A 16,804-nucleotide genomic window follows, 5' to 3' on the forward strand; every position below is an offset into this window, starting at 1 on the left:
TGCTTCAAAAAAAATAAAAAAAATCTCCACCTATATATTAGGGATGCAGGAAGTAACAGTGAAGATATTGCAATAGAGCTAACGGGTATCACCTTATCAATATGAAATTTGGTATCACCCCGTAACCTGGTACCCGTTAGCAGTTATAAGAAAAAATATTTGATGCAATTCATTTAGGCAGTCCTCCTTCAAACAGGATGGCGTAATTGTCCTTAATTTTTTTCACTTTCGAACCCGCTATGGTGGTTTACGCTTCCGTATGGTTCCAAAATTAGATTCATTTTATTATCTATCATGATTGATTGATCATTATATTTGATTTAGAAGTGTTAGATGAACACGGCTAAGACAAAAGTGTTCATATGGCTAGCTTCGGTTAACTGTTATTGAGCCAACTCAATATACACGTTTAGGTATGGTTACCCATATCTAAATATAAGTATATTTCATTTGTGTGTTACTAGCTAAGACCATCTAACGGTAGAGATTAATTGCTTAATTTCTAAGCAAACTTAGCTTGAATCTTAAATTAGGATTTCATGTAACGGTGAATATTGAATGCTTTGTTACTAAGCTATCTTAAGTTTGATTGAAAGCAAACCTGATTTGAAACACTATATAAGAGAGAACTCTAGCAACTACTAAACCTAATCCCGACACTTTCCTGTGTCCTAGTTGCAAACTAGAGTTGATTTTTCTTTAACCTAGGTTTTTCCAAAACCATATTAGGTTAATGACTTGAAGATTTAATTTGCACTACAAAAAACCTAAGCATTGGCAACCACACCAGTTTGATTGCCGAAAATGAGTTTTTAATTGCCAAACACATAGGCAACTAATGCTAGTTGCGGAGCCTAAGTTGCCGTATGGGGTGTTTCCAAATGTAAAGGCAACTACTAAAAATACCTAGTTGCCATGGTTTATTTTGGCAACTTATGTTATAGAAGCCAAATAACTTACTTAGTTAAATGCAATTAATTAAAACCATTAATTTTTACAGTTGTTCAAGAGTTGCCAAACATATTAACAACATAGTCATCGTAGTTGTCAGTAACTTGCCACATAATATGACAACTAAATTAAAATCTTGTTGTGGAATTATTTAGCAATTAATTTGGTGGTAGCCAAATACTATGATTTCACAATTACAATAGGTATAGGAAATTAAGTTGAAGTTGGTTGATAGTTACCGAATCGTTAAACAATTAAATTTACTAGTTGGCGTATGGTTCCCAAATCATTCCGAAACTATGACGAAAACTAACATTTTGTAATGTAATTATTTTGATTTTATGGATGCATGATACCGTAATTAATATCGTAATTAATATCACAATTAATTACTGTAATTAATATGGTAATTAAAATCTTAAATTATTTTTTAATTAATATTGTAATTAATATCGTAATTAAACTCATAAATAATTATCATAATTAATATGGTAATTACCATTTTTGATCATATTCTAATTAATAATTTTTTTGTATAAATGTAGTTGTTTTTTCTTGTATGATTATTATATGCATCGACAAAACAAATTAATAAAATATGCATTTCATTTCCAAAACCAAGAGTAAAAAGTCATAACACCTTACTACAAAAACCCATACTACACGTTATCATTCTCCCTACCTTAATATCCTGATATCAGAAGAAAACAAGAAAGAAAAAAAACACAAAACAAAATCAAATAGAAATTCATTCATCACTGGATGGCCCACTCCGAACTGGGATCCTCCATGTCAGTCTTTCAAATAAAGAAAATCATTCATCATCCATGGCACCTTCCACATTTCGGGGCTCCATATCAGGATAGTTACGGATGTAGTTTTCATCCTCTAGGTCATGATAGTCATCCTCATCATTTTGACCTTCCACATCAAGATCCTCATCTCGCCCACAGACCCTCCGCATCATCCTCCATTTCATCATCTGATACATCTGGTACAACCATGTAAGGATAATGTTTAGAAAAAAATTATTCATTAGATCAGTAAGCCGACGTGTTTCTCTTCTCTGTAGCATGTTTTCTGTCTGGAGAGACTCAATTCTTCCGTTCAACAATTGTATTTATTTTCCCCTTAAATCAGCCAAACTCTTGTGAGTGTGAGAAGCTTTGCGATGACGTTTTTTAAGACTCCCACATTGTTCATTATAGACAGTTTCATATATGTCAGATGGAGTTTTACTAGATTCTCCTCACAGTGTTGCTTCTTTCATGTCCTCCATTATTTTCTACATAAATTACAGACAACCATACATGATTATATACTGTTGCAGAGATTAATTAAGACACAAAATTCAAAGTATATTTGTAGTGTGTCTTACTTTCATCTTCTGACATTTCGGTGGTAAATTTTTAGAACCATGGGTTTCTGAGAACAAAATCACCGCATCACAAGGCTTGTTCTCCGTAATCTTTGAAGCAGCAACCAGTTGCATACAAACCAAGTAAGTTAACACTACACGGTATATAAAACACGAATTCGAACAAACATCGGTAGATGGAATGAGATACAATAATGCATACCAAATCATATTCTACGCTGGCAAAACTTTTGTTGCCTGCACTATGATTAATTTCCTTTGCTTTAGCAGCCACAGTCCCTCTGTCTGATTTTTTCTGTCATTTAAACTCCACCATCTGTTAGCTTAAGCAACTCCGCAGTGTATTCATAACATATATATATATATATATATATATATATATATATATATATATATATAACATGATATTTTAACATTCTACACATTCTACAGGAGGCTCTTTCAAGGAAAGTCAAAACTTCAATACTGCATTACCGATTAAGTTTCCTTGTAAAATCGAGATATATCCACTAGAACCAGAAGAAATCTCACTACTAAATTCACAATAAGCATCTGTTACCATGACACTATATGCAACAGACATATAAATGTACATCCTAGACAGCAATTTCGGTTTATTTGGTCTTGTCAGTTGAGATTCATCCACTCTAACGATAAGTAATCTCATATTAGATTCACCATTATCATTGCCTCGGAAGGATGTGCAGTAGAAACCACTAAGTTTACAAGTATTCAGCCAGAGAGCAAGGGGATTTGATGCCTAACTATTTTACTCCCAAGTAAGAATAATTATTATCACACTTAAACATTTATCTATTTGTGACTTCCCTCTACCTTGCTTTGGAAGTGCTCTCTAGTGACCCAAACATTTACAAAGGTACGAGATCATTACAGTCTAAAACGAGGTATGCTACGCATATTTGACAATAGAAGAACAGATAATAAGTTCAAATGCATACCCTGCTAACTATAGTTTAAAAAAAATGTGGTACAGTTCAAACACCAAAGAGAACCAAAAACTGGACATACAGTCTGAACAGATAGGGAATCCAACTACATGAAGAACAAAATGTGGTACAGTTCAACTACAACTTAGTCAAAATAACACCTGTACGCATATTTTACAAAGGTACGAGATCAATACAGTCTAAAACTAGGTATGCTACGCATATTTGACAATAGAAGAACAAATAGGAAGTTCAAATGCATACCTGCTAATTATAGTTTAAAAACAAAACGTGGTACAGTTCAAACACCAAAGAGAACCAAAAACTGGACATACAGTCTGAACAGATAGGGAATCCAACTACATGAAGAACAAAATGTGGTACAGTTCAACTACAAATCAGGCAAAATAACACCTTTACGCATATTTTACAAAGGTACGAGATCAATACAATCTAAAACTAGGTATGCTACGCATATTTGACAATAGAAGAACAGATAGGAAGTTCAAATGCATACCCTTACGGAAAAGAACACATTCCTAATTAGGAACAATAAATTTTCAAAGAAGCAAAGAAATTGTATAAGGGGTGTATCACTAGGTGACATAAAATTGCATATGCAATCTAATTTTATGGTTATAGTGTATCCACAAGTAAACTCAGAATCTAACACATAAGCAATGATAGTTTGATGAAAAGATCACATGTAACTGAATGTATATAGCTTGAAACCTGGCGTGGCGAAAGTGTTGCACATATATATCCAATCTTCTTTGTTAATCTCCAGTTCAGAGGGTGGTTCGGAGGCCAAAGCTTCCTCGTGACCACTAAGGTTTTGAATCTTTAGGTATGCTTTATGAATTTTGTGCCTATGCCTGTTATATGCATTCCTCATTATTTTCTTGATTGCTTCCTCTGGGTCTTCACCAGTGCGAGACTTGATGGTAAAGTAGTCCTGGTTGAGAAAAAACTGATTAGCTGGGAGTTATAATTGACATTAAAACATCATAATTATTACTTTAACAAAAACTATTATTAAAATTGGAATAACACAGTGACTTCTAATACATACATAGAGATTTCTGATCACCCGCTGAATTTTTTGAGGAGGAATATCATCAAATGCATCGTAATTCAAAGGACAGTTCTGACTTTGCCTAGTCCACATGCAGACTGAATTGATTGCGACTTCGTTTTTATAACCACATAGTCTACCTTCATAGAGATCCAACTGAAATATTCGTCCTCTGAATTTGGCAAGTTCCTTCATACAGTTGCGCCCTCTTTTTTTCTTAATGGTACAGCTGTTTAATATTAAAAATGAACATACAAGTGAACTCGCGCAAACAAATAAAATGAAGTGGTCTGCATCTTTTATTTTCACATATGCATATATTTATACTTACCTGTTGTTTCTGCAGTACCACATTCTTCATTTGACTGGGGATAATTAGATGTTGAACGTGAAGGATGCTGCCGCTGGAGGTGTTGATATTCAGGAGTATCATTTTGTTGTGGCTCAGAGCGTGAAGGATTCTGATGCGAGATGTTTCTATTTCCGAGAGGATCGCCATTTGATGGTGTTTGAGATTGTCGTTGGGAAGATGAACTTCGACTACCCTGATGTTGTAAACTTCTTAGTTGTTGTTGCCGAGAAGAACTTGATACTTGAGTGTTATAAAGTTGATATGATTGATGTTGGACATGACGATGTCTTTGCATATGTCCAGCATTTGAAACATTGTACTTTGCATCAAGCGATCTTTGTACCCGATTATTGCCGAGTCCCCTTGGAGATCTCCTTAACAAAATAATAAAATCATTATACCTTCTGGTTAGTACTCGGTTACTGCCAAGTCCTCTAGGAGATCTTCTCGGAGAATCAAGAAAATCATCATCAATTAGAGGTAACCTGCTTGGTGTTATAGGAAGACTTTGTCCACCCCTGTCACACGGTGGTGGTGAACGTGTTGGCAAGGGAGTGTTACGAGTTCTTCCTGATCTTTCTTCTGGTGGTTTTGAAGGTATTCTTCCTCCACTTGTTCATGGTCTTCGATTTGAGATGATGGTTGCTGATTCATTGGTTGTTGTTGCCTTCTACAAACTTGTTGGAATATTAATCCTCTTCTTGATTTTCCTGAACGCGATGGTGGTTCAACTAAATCCTCCAATGAATGGCGCACTGATTGTTGACGACCGAGTTTACTAGCCCTTCCTCCTCTATTCTTTACGCTACCTGTAGGACAAAAATGAATTAACAAATTAACACATGCTACACACTTCATTATATACCGTCATCTGACAATATAATTCTTACCATAATTTGACCTCAACTGCCCAGGGGCTATGCTTGCTCCATTGGAGCTCCCAATTTTGTTCTTGGAAAGTTGTTTTTTGGTTTGAGACATCTGGAAAGGAATAAGAAAAGATCAGTCACGAAACCAAATCTGAATAGCAAGAATGATATTACAAAACTATAAAAATCCTGTAGAGACAAGCATAGTATTAAGCAGGATAGCATACACCCAACTATTCTGCACAACCTGATGAATCATGTAGAGACAAGTATAGAAAAAGGTTAACATACAAAGGTTCAGTTCCATCTACTTAGTACTACTACTATTACTACTGTTACTACCTTACACCTCTACCGATGGCGGTAGTGGTGGATTTTTTGCATTGACTAGCCTACGCAAAGAGGGCGGAATTTGTCTTGGTGCGGGTGTCATTGCGATACTCATAGTTTTTATTGTTGGTGGGTTGTGGGTCGTATGTCATAGGGAAACACATATTGCTGTCACAACTATAGATGCATTATTTTATGTTTTGAACTATAGGTGCGGGTGTCATTGCGATACTCTGTAGATGCATTATTTTCTGTTTTGAACTAGTCTCCACAACCTGATGGAAAGGAACACCTAACTTAAGCAGGATAGCATACACCCAACTATTCTGCACAACTTGATGAATCCTATGTAACCCCAATTTTTTTTTTTTTTTGAGGAAAAAGGTTAAATGTATTAGAGAAGCTCTAAAAAGCTACAGACAAGGCCAAATTTAGACCAAAACACTAGCCATCAAAATATGTAACCCCAATTTCAGATTCAGTTGAACAGGCGTAATATCAATTTATGAACTCATGAATCAAATTAAAAATATGTAACCCCAATTTCAGATTCAATCAAATAGCCTAATATCAATTTATGAACTCATGAATCAAATTAAAAATATGTAACCCCAATTTCAGATTCAATCAAATAGCCCAATATCAATTTATGAACTCATGAATCAAACTAAAAATCGTAAGTTATGTACCTTGCTGTTTTTGATCTCTGATAATTCCCTAAAAAAAAAAAATTCTTTAACATCTCTGGAATGATTTTAGGGTTGAGATTTATAGCTTTTCCAAAACACCAAGCGGGAATAATCCCCGCCCAAAAGGATTTTCTTTTGATTTTCATCCCGCCCAAAAATTTTTAGGGTTCAAATCGAAAGTTTTTGGACCGACATTAGTACCACTTGATATCTTCTTCCAATCCTTATCAATATAATCAACACAATCATCCTACGGCGATGCAGATATATTTCCAAAACTGTAGAACAATAATCCCTAATTTTATGCCAAAATTTCCTCTCGAGGAGAAATTTTCTACCTAAGATAGAGATGGGGAGAAATACGCTGGATCTGGAAGAAACTAGGAGAAAACTATGTTTCCATTGTGAAACTATGATTATACATCTCTGTCGCCTACTTGATAGGTTGAGGAAGATCTAATGGTTATTTTACGGCCACGTGTAAACACATCAATACAGTTCACTGAGACGTGCCATGGGCATGGACACATGGTAAATTCACAGCACATGCCTCCTCACCCTCTAGCGGACATGGTAACATTATATGGAGTTTTTATAAAAAATTATGAAGGATTTTTTCTTTCTTTTGTAAAAGTTCAACTTTCAATCTGACAGTGGCTCATTGGTAAAGTTATTGGGGAACGGTACTATAACATATCATTCATGTTAGACCAAAAATCTCGACTGTAACCTATGATTCGATAATTGAGAAGGAATCTTGGAAAAAATAATGAACTCGAGAATTGTTAGCAACATTTGACTCATCAAAATTTTGAATAATTATAGTATGGGAATTAAAACGACCTCAATGTTGGTCGACCTCACTCATTTTCACCTGGACTTTAATAACAACATTAGTCAACATTGGTCGAACTCACTTAGGGGGATACATGTGTGCACTTTGGTGATCTAAGTCAAATAGTGAATCCATGTTTCTTGTCTTTCTTATCGGTCTAAGTTTCGTTATTAATTTGATGACTTTAGACAAAGGAAAAAATAATGTCGAGTTAGCGTCCTTTATTTCTCATTTTTAGTTTTTTTTGAGTGAGGTTAAGGGAAAAACATATACTAGGATGAGAGGATAAAAAAAACAGAAAGAAAATAGTTAGGTATTCTCTTTATTTTTCAAATTATATGATAGATATTTCAATAATAGAGTTTCATAGTTCTTTTTTTAAATTTACTTATGTAAATTTTTATGTACATATAGTGAGATTAAACTGATTATATAGAATTGTATAATCTTTCCTTGGAATCGATTTATGTAAATATCTAAGCATATCCAATGAGATCTAAAGAATTCTTGAGTTGGGTGAATATTTCAACAAATTATAAAGACGCCTAACTAAATTACACTCGAATTTTATTGGTTTCTTCGGATATCCACCCATTTCAGAGTTAGGATTATTAGAAATCTATGTAAATCTTCTTCTTCCTTTTTTTGTTTTCTACATCTTTATGGATTTTTGAATTAGGGCTTTTTTAGTCTCCAGTGAGTTTTTTTTCCTCAGTAAAATAAGATATTGGTTTTATTAATCAATAATTCATTTTCTTCGTCTAACCCCGTTGTTCAATTTTATCTTTTCAATCTGCAGATGCCTAAGAAACAATCTTCCATCACCTACAAAATCAGTTTGCCTTTTGCGTTAGCAGGTACAAAGTTATTTGTCTTAACCGTCGAGCTAGTGCCAACCCAATTTAGTGTACACAATTAACATATATCTTCGAACTTGGTTACAATAAGTATGCGCTCTTAAGCCATGGCATCTTGTTTAAGCTTAGTCCTCTTGAGTTGGGTTGGGGTGCTAACTCCACCAATACGTTACAAAAAAATAAATTTGAAGTTTGAATCATGGTATTTACCATTAACCTTTAACGAAAAAGAAAAAAAAATCTAAAGTCAAATGATTTTTTCATAACCTATTAGGCTCCAAAGTATTTTACCAAATTTTATCGGGATTCCGTCCATTTTCTCGACTATCTGTTTATTTCACCTAATGTCCATCGATTTTAGTCAATTTTATCCTACGTCACTTGTATTTCTTCAATTTCTTTGGTATTCATCAATATAACCCAACATCGCTCGATTTTGCTGAATTTCACTCGGATTCTTTTGAATTTCCCCTTAAGTGCATCAAATTTCACCTAATATATCCACCATCTTCATTTATTTTTCAATGTTTGGATATGATACCATAATATATCAAAATTCATCAAGTGATCCAAAATTCGCATTAGAAACCATAATATTAGCAATTATTGAACGAAAATCTTCCATTTTACCAGACTTTTATTGTAACTTGAAATCTCACCCGTGAATCAAATAGGTATACAGTCTAAAACTAGGTATGTTACGCATATTTGACAATAGAAGAACAGATAGGAAGTTCAAATGCATACCCTTAGAGCGTCCGCAGTGGGCGACTAAACCCAAATATTTGGTAAGTTGAACAGGCGTAGTGGGACGTACTATCGATCAAATTTTGATCATCGACTAAATCTCAAAGTATATTTGGTCTAGGACCAAGATTAAACCCAAATATAGTCGGTATAGTCCACGCTCAACCACCAGGAGAACGTATAGTCCCGACCCACACCAGGCGTTGGTATAGTCCACGCCCCACACCAGGCGAACGTATAGTGCACGCCCCATTTTTTTTTGTGTGTGGGGCGCGTGGTTTATTCCAACGCCCTACTCTTTTCCCAATTCAAATTGCATGGGGCGGGCTTTATACCTCCGCCTCATTTTTTTAAAAAATCTTTTTTTTTTAATTTTTTTTTGAATCTCCATGCACCGGGAGAACGTATACTGCACGCCCCACACCAGACGAACATATAGTGTACGCCTGACCAAATTTAGTCTTTCCACCATAGCGTCACATGCCAGACTAAACCCAAAATTTGGTCTTTTTTTTCCCTCTTTGGTCTTTGGTTATACTCGCACCACTGCAGAGTATATCGAAAACCATAATATTTTCCATTATTTTCAGCAGCCGGTTTTCACCATAAGATCTTGGGTCTCAAGATTTGCTCATCATATCTCTTTGATGGTGATAGGTGGCTTCCATCTATGGCAGTGAGGTACTCCTATCTTATAGTCCAACTACACCAAATAATACGCTGGGCGAAACATAGATTACTCAGTCCCGATCTTTCTTTCTCATCTTCATCATATACCCCAGTCACCTCGTTGATATTTCTCTCAACAACTACTTCCTTCGGTTCCCCATCTTCTTTCTCTTCAATTTCACAGGGATTTCTCTTTTCTTCTTCATTGACTTCGAGATTTCTCTTTTTTTCTTCATTGACTTCGATTGGATGAAGAAGTTGTTGAAACTTGAAAATCAAAGGATTCCATCAAAAGTTAGAGCAAAAAGTAACTGTCTTCTGTAATTTTTTCTTATAATTATGATTTCGATTTAGGTAATGGTTTTCTTTTTAATCAATTGTTGAATAGAACCCTCTGGTGGTTGATTTCTGGGTGTGGGTTGTGATTTTGGTTCAGATTTATGTTATTGTTGAAGATTTTAAAAGCTAACTCCCTCAAGACTCTCTATAACTATAAAATGATTCAGAGTTTAGAGATAAGTCTCATAGGGAATTATGTCTTATACGTAATCATCTTGAGTAGATCTTAATATTTGTATCCAGTAAAATCTAATGAGAACAAACTCTGATGAACTTGTTAGGAACCGACTTCAATATATCCTCAAGCATGTCCCGTAAGAACGAATACGTTACAGATTGATATAAATCTTTCTTGGACTCAACTTATGTAAATATCTAAGATTGTCCAAAAAAATTTAACGAATTCCAGTGTAAGTTGATTTTTTTCTTTGAATATCGATTTATATAAGTATCTAAATAACATTGAACGAACTACAGATTCGAATGAATCTTCCATGAGATTAACCGATGCTAAGCCCTCTTTTAGGCTTTAATTCATGTTATCCCTATAAATATTTTTTATTTTTGTTATTTTTTATTATTGTGCTAAATAAGGATTAAACCTAAGAAAAAATCGGAAATAAAAATGAGAAATAACCAAAATCAAAACTAGACAAAACATTTGATGAAAAAAATCATTAACCAGTCAGACATCGTGAGATTTTGGGTCTAAATAAGATAATACCTGTCGGTATCTAGATTGCTAATGGGCCCGATTTTAGGACCCATAACCAGACAAATCAATCAATGTCAGTTATGTTTCTGGTAATAGGGTACCCACTGACAACCCTAATTGAGTTAGATGGACTTAGTTCACAAGTGAATCTGAACTTGGTATGAAAATCCAAATCTGCTACGCTAGACTAATAGTATTGCAACCTAAATCATATACGTTTTTGGCTAATATAACGACTTTCCGATCTTGAAATAAATATTATTTGATGGATCCTCAAAACGTTCTTGAGGGTCGCCAAATTTCTCGAGAGGATACACATTTATGTACACTTTGGTGGTCTAAGTATCAAATTGAATTCATATTTCTTGTTTTTCTTCTGATTCCAAGTTTCCTTATTAATTTTATGAGTTTAGACGGGGAAAAATACTGACGAGTTACGATTCTTTATTTCTTAATCTTAGTTTTTTTTGAGTGGGGTTAAGGGAGAAGCATATACCCGGATGAGAGGATAAGAGAAAGAAGAAAATAAAGATAACTATTTAGGTTTTCTCTTTCTTTTTCGAGATTAAACAGATTGTAAAGTCGTATAATCCGGTTTGGGAATCGACTTATGAAAATCTCCAAGCATATTCAATGAGAATGAACGAACTCTTGAGTTGGGTGAATGTTTCGGTGAATCATAGAGAGGAATTACACTCGCATTTTGTTGATTTCTCTGGTTATCTACCAATTTCCTTTAATGTTCAATGACCTCACTCATTTTACCTTTACGCATCATGCTTACGCAATATGGCTTGACCTTACTTGTTTTCATCGGTGTTCCATCCATTTCCTCGACATTTAAAATAATTTTACTGATCAATTTCACCGACTTCACATGGATTTCATCAATTTCTTAATTTGCGTATTCATGAATCTCATCTAGTGTCACTCGACTTTTGCTCAACTTCACCCAGATTCCTTCGAATTTTCCTGTTATCCATTAATTTCACCTAATATCCACCGACTTCATTTAGTTATATCAATTTTATCCAGTAGTGTAACAATCCGACTTACATTTTTTCTAAGCAAACAAATTTTACTGATTACAAAATTCTCCTCACCAACCCATACACAAGGCGCATATATATCCTGTATTTACTTTTTTATTTTTATTTTTTTTATTTACATTTTTAGTTCATTAATTTTTATTTTTTTGGATTAAAATTTAATAGAAATTATTACACATTATCAAAATTGAACAAGGGTTCAGACGGGAGGCGAGCAACCAGCTGCGCCCCAATCCCTTTTCGAATGACAACCCCTAATATATGAAAAAGAAATCTCCCACTCTGACATTCGCATCGTGACTAGCCATGTAATTTCAGATATTTTTGAAGCATGCATATATCCAGATATATTTTTTTATACTCCCTCCGTCCCACTCCTAAGTGACCTATTTGATTTTAGATTTTGTCCCAATGATAAGTGACCTATATCACTAAACAATGAGATATTCCGGAATTATCCTTTTAGTTAATTATAAATAATATATAAAATATGTATAATTTGATAGGCATGTTTATATTCGTTACGTAGGTGTTTTAAAATGCTTTTCAATTGTATGAAATTTGCGAACATCCGTGGAGTATTTTGAGAGATAAACCATTTTTAAATTTCACTAGTTATTATTCATAAGGGTATAATTGTAAAAAATGATTAAAGATACTATTTTCCTTGCTTGCCTTAAAAATTGTGCAAATTTCAAATAGGTCACTTAGGAGTGGGACGGAGGGAGTATTTTTTTTCACCAAAAAGGAAGGAAAAAAATACATATCCCTATATCAACTTAAATTTGGCTCTCTAAATTCACACCAAACTTTTTTCACGCAAAATCAAATTTGTTCAACCTATTTTTACATCTAGTCCATTCTATTTCAAATCTAACGACATCAAACTACGACAACTCATTGATCCGTATGCACTCGTCAAGGTTTCATTTCACGACTGCAATCTTTTGGCGGGAATAACTAAGTTTTGGCGCACTAAAGCCCGCGAAATTTTCAGCAAAATTTTCAATAAAATTCTTTTCCTTACCCTGGAACCCTAGCCGCATCTTTGCTTATAATGTTTATTCTTCGTTTTCTTGACCTAACCTTGTAAAAAAAACCCACAGACAGGACTTTATTCCCATTCACCACCAAAAGATAATCAAACAAGAAGATAACTTTCTCTCACCAAAATCAAAAACCCAAAACTTCTCTTAGTTTTTAATCCACCCTAACCGAAACCCATCTTCGAATCTGAATGATTTTTGTTCGACAAAAAAAATCATCATCAACAACAACGATGGCAACACAATCCTTCCCATTCAAAAGCCATAAAAAAACCCATAATTTTTTGATTTTCCAACAAAATCTTTAACCCGATTCGGAATCCGGCTTCAGATTAATGCTCAGTATGTTGTAAATCTGCATTACCCATAAAATGTTTTCGTAGTCAATTAGTCAAATCATTTGCAAGTTACAACTTTTCGATCTAATGGAGGAAATCAAAGTTTATCCGAATGTAACTGTAAAATCCATTAATCCGGTAAGTAAGTTTGATATGTTCATCTATTCACTTCAAATAGGTTTTTTGTGGATTGAATCTTTTGAAGTTTTGTGCCGGTTTACATCTTTATTTTTGAAATTTCTTATGATTCCCATCAGTTTCTCTGGAATCTATTCAAATAAATTGATTTGTTAACTGGATTTTAATTTTGTTGAAATTAGGCGTGGAGTCTGGTTCATTTGAAGGAATTGGATGTTTGGGTATCCATCAGCAGCTGAAATTAATCACCAGTATGGGGTAATTTTCTTCTTACCTTTCTTTTCCCCCTTGTTTGAGGTAATCTTAGTCATCATTTTGATATGTGTTGCTTGTTTTGAGATAATGTCTCACTTTCGAATGTTATACATTGCTTTCTCAACAGTAGTTAACTAGTTATAGTGGTGAAGAAGATGGGGCTCTGGTTTGAACTACGAAATTTGTGTGTAACTAGAGATTTCTGATCTCCAATCCAGTTCAGAAATGAAATTTTCAAAAGTTCAATACTAATTTGCCTTAGCTACCGTTCATATTTCTTGAGTCTCTCTTTTCTTTTGTTGATTTGGTCATGGCCTTGGGTTCTTTCAGGTGGTTATTGCTCACATTGACATTCATGCTAGTTTCTACCATAGATCCCACTATGGTTATTGTACAAAAGCATTGTTGAATAGTTTCTAGGCTCTTAGACTTTCTCTCTAACCATACTTGAACATTTCTGCTTGCTACTTCAAATGGATCTTAAGATTTATGCACAGATGTTGGTGGAGTTTGTATGATTTTCCAACACAGATTAAAATGTTTGAGAAGTTTTACTGGATTTATTGATACATCTACTTTTTCTGTCCTAGATGTCATCTGTTTTAGTGAAATATCAAACATTTTGTTAAGCTACGATTGAATGTATTTGAAACGCTGATATCGTCTCATCTAATACTTACGGGCCCTTTGTATGATTCAGGAAAAAACAAAGCAAGTGAGAAGCTAAAGGCAGGACCCAGCTGAGAAGACATGCGCTCTGGCAGCGAGAGATATACTGAAAGAAATGGATGTTAATACCGTGAGTAGTTTTCGCACTGGGCTTTCTCGTTATTTATGTTTTTCTAAGACAATACATACGACCTACCATTTATCCTGAGCATGAAATGGAGTTATTATTGTATCTATGCTCTGCTAGAGTTGATTTTGTTTTGGGTTGCTTCTGGAGCAGATGACAGATCTTCCAAAATTGTCAGAGTCAAATATATGATCACAACCGAAAAACAAAGGTCGCACTAGTTAGAATTTAGAAATACCATGTCAAAATGCTTGGATAAAAATGTCCCATGAAAAGTGAAAGACCTTGATTTAAAATAGTTTCTCAAGATGTATACATTTACAGTTTTACTCAATAATTCGCTGAAGGGTTTAAAAATACTTGTTGATTTAAGTAACACTGATACTTAGGATAATAGTTTAAGAATCACATATTTAAGGATGAAAGGTTAGGTATTGATTGTATGACTTGAGGGACCTTGAACGTAGAATTTCTTAAGGGACATTGGATTCGAAATGGATTGTGTGAGTTGAAAAATGATATAGTGGGTACTGAATATCTAAGAAACATTTTTGACAAATTGTTATATCTAACTACTGCTTGTTTATGTTCGTTTGAGGCAATTTGTTTTCAAGTTGATGGTTACTAAGTCGATGTTGATCAATTTATTTTTTTATGCACAGAGATATTCAGTTTGGGAGAACGGCAGGTCTGATATTGGTGGAGTACATTGGATTATATTAGCAACAGTTTTATGGCGAAGACTACCATGTTGAGTTCCCCCTTTGAAGCTCTAGCCCATATGACATGTCTCTTTTGAGATGCCTTTACTGCTTACCGGCTCACTTGTTAGCAGTAAAGGACAGTACAAGGACTAGGACAGTCTTGTACGTCTTGTACTGTCCTATCAAAGACTAGGACAGTACAAGGATGCCATAAAAATACTGGAAATCTTTGGCTGAGAACATGATAAATCTGGTAAACTGAAGCTTGCAGAGCTGTTGCGGACTGTTATACTGAAATTGAACAAGCTGGGAGATTCTGTGATAAACACATCACTCCAAGACTAATGTTTTACATTTAGTGTTTCGACATGTAGAGATCTTTCAACATTGTTAGAGGCTCTAATTTTCTTGAACTTTGAAAACATTTTGTTTAACTCAGAAATGTTTGGGCTATTAGAAAAAAGTTTTGGAGAACGATAAGGACAATGCACTTTGTGACATCTCATGGCAACGATTTAAGAAAAACTTTATATATGCACGTAGATATAGTTAGTCTTAACTAAAGACATTAAGGTAGACATTAGAATAAGTTGTTCTTGTATGTATTCTCAAACATAATATTAAAATTTTCACATGGAAGCTTTCTTAATGCGTTATAACTTTGATTAATGCTCTCCATATTCTCCAGTTTAACAATACATTTGACATATTTTTTCTTTTGGCAATTGTAGTTGTTTTTAGTTCCCGATGAACCACCTAAACATTGGGTGCTCTATACTTTAAACTGTAAAATGGATGTTTTAATTAGGTGTATTGTGGTTTTGAATGAGATGTGCTATAGCTGTTCAGTGAAAAGAAGGGGATGCAATTTGCAGTACTTATTCCAAAACTCAACAAGTTAAGTTCAATGACGAAGTACAAAACTTAAAATATCGGGACACCCACAAACCTTTTTACTAATGTTTTAAAGTTCAGTTACTGCATATGGTAATAACTTTTATCAACAATTAACATATTGTAGTTGGTGCTATGTGGTTGCTCAAACCTATGGCAATGGCGGTTGCTGGCTCTGGTTTCCAAAGGCTTAAGCAACTAGCCAATCGGTTAGTTTTCGTAGCTTTGTTGCTGGAGAGCGGTTTACGCAACTTAAGAGGAGTTAGTTGGTGGTTTTTGGTTGCTCATATATGAGGCTACTAGAGCATTTTATTTAGTTGCCATACGTTTGTTGCTGACGAGTTTGGAAACTAATGAAAACGGCAATTGCGATTAACGTGTTGCCGAAGTAAATAAGAACTAGTTGTTGCCTTTTCCTAGTTTCGAAAGCATTACGCTACCAACATATTTCATGTTGTTGGCATATGTTTGTTTCTAAAGAATTCAGAAACTAATAAAAATAGTAGTTGCGAACAACATGTTGCCGAAGTATATAGGAACTACTAGTTGCCTTTGACTAGTTCCGGAAGCATTTGGCAACTAATTTTTTGTGGCAGTTGCAAGATTTTAGTGGCCTTTGCTAGGATTTTTTGTAGTGTTGGGATTCGTGAAGCCAGATCCAACTATTTTCCATGTGGTTGTGTATTCTTATCTTACTTGTTCTATCGTATTGAGTTTTATCTTCTCTAGGATTCACTCAAGATTTATCTCTGATAGGTAAGTGTTTGAGGGTGAAAATGGTTTCTGCTGATTTTGGTAATTTCGGGTGCGTGGGTGAGAAACGAGTTTAAA

The 16,804-nt window shown here is 34.5% G+C and overlaps 1 long non-coding RNA gene across 1 annotated transcript; it reads left to right on the plus strand.

Moving 5' to 3' along the window:
• Positions 1 to 12,902: 12,902 nt before the first annotated feature.
• LOC113332278 lies at positions 12,903 to 15,647 on the plus strand. Its single transcript, XR_003351421.1, has 4 exons — positions 12,903 to 13,324; positions 13,507 to 13,582; positions 14,280 to 14,378; positions 15,038 to 15,647. It is a non-coding gene; the product is annotated as an uncharacterized LOC113332278 (long non-coding RNA).
• The last annotated feature ends 1,157 nt before the right edge of the window (positions 15,648 to 16,804 follow it).

The sequence above is a fragment of the Papaver somniferum genome, unplaced genomic scaffold (genome assembly GCF_003573695.1).
Source record: "Papaver somniferum cultivar HN1 unplaced genomic scaffold, ASM357369v1 unplaced-scaffold_131, whole genome shotgun sequence".
In the NCBI taxonomy this organism is placed as follows: Eukaryota; Viridiplantae; Streptophyta; class Magnoliopsida; order Ranunculales; family Papaveraceae; genus Papaver; species Papaver somniferum.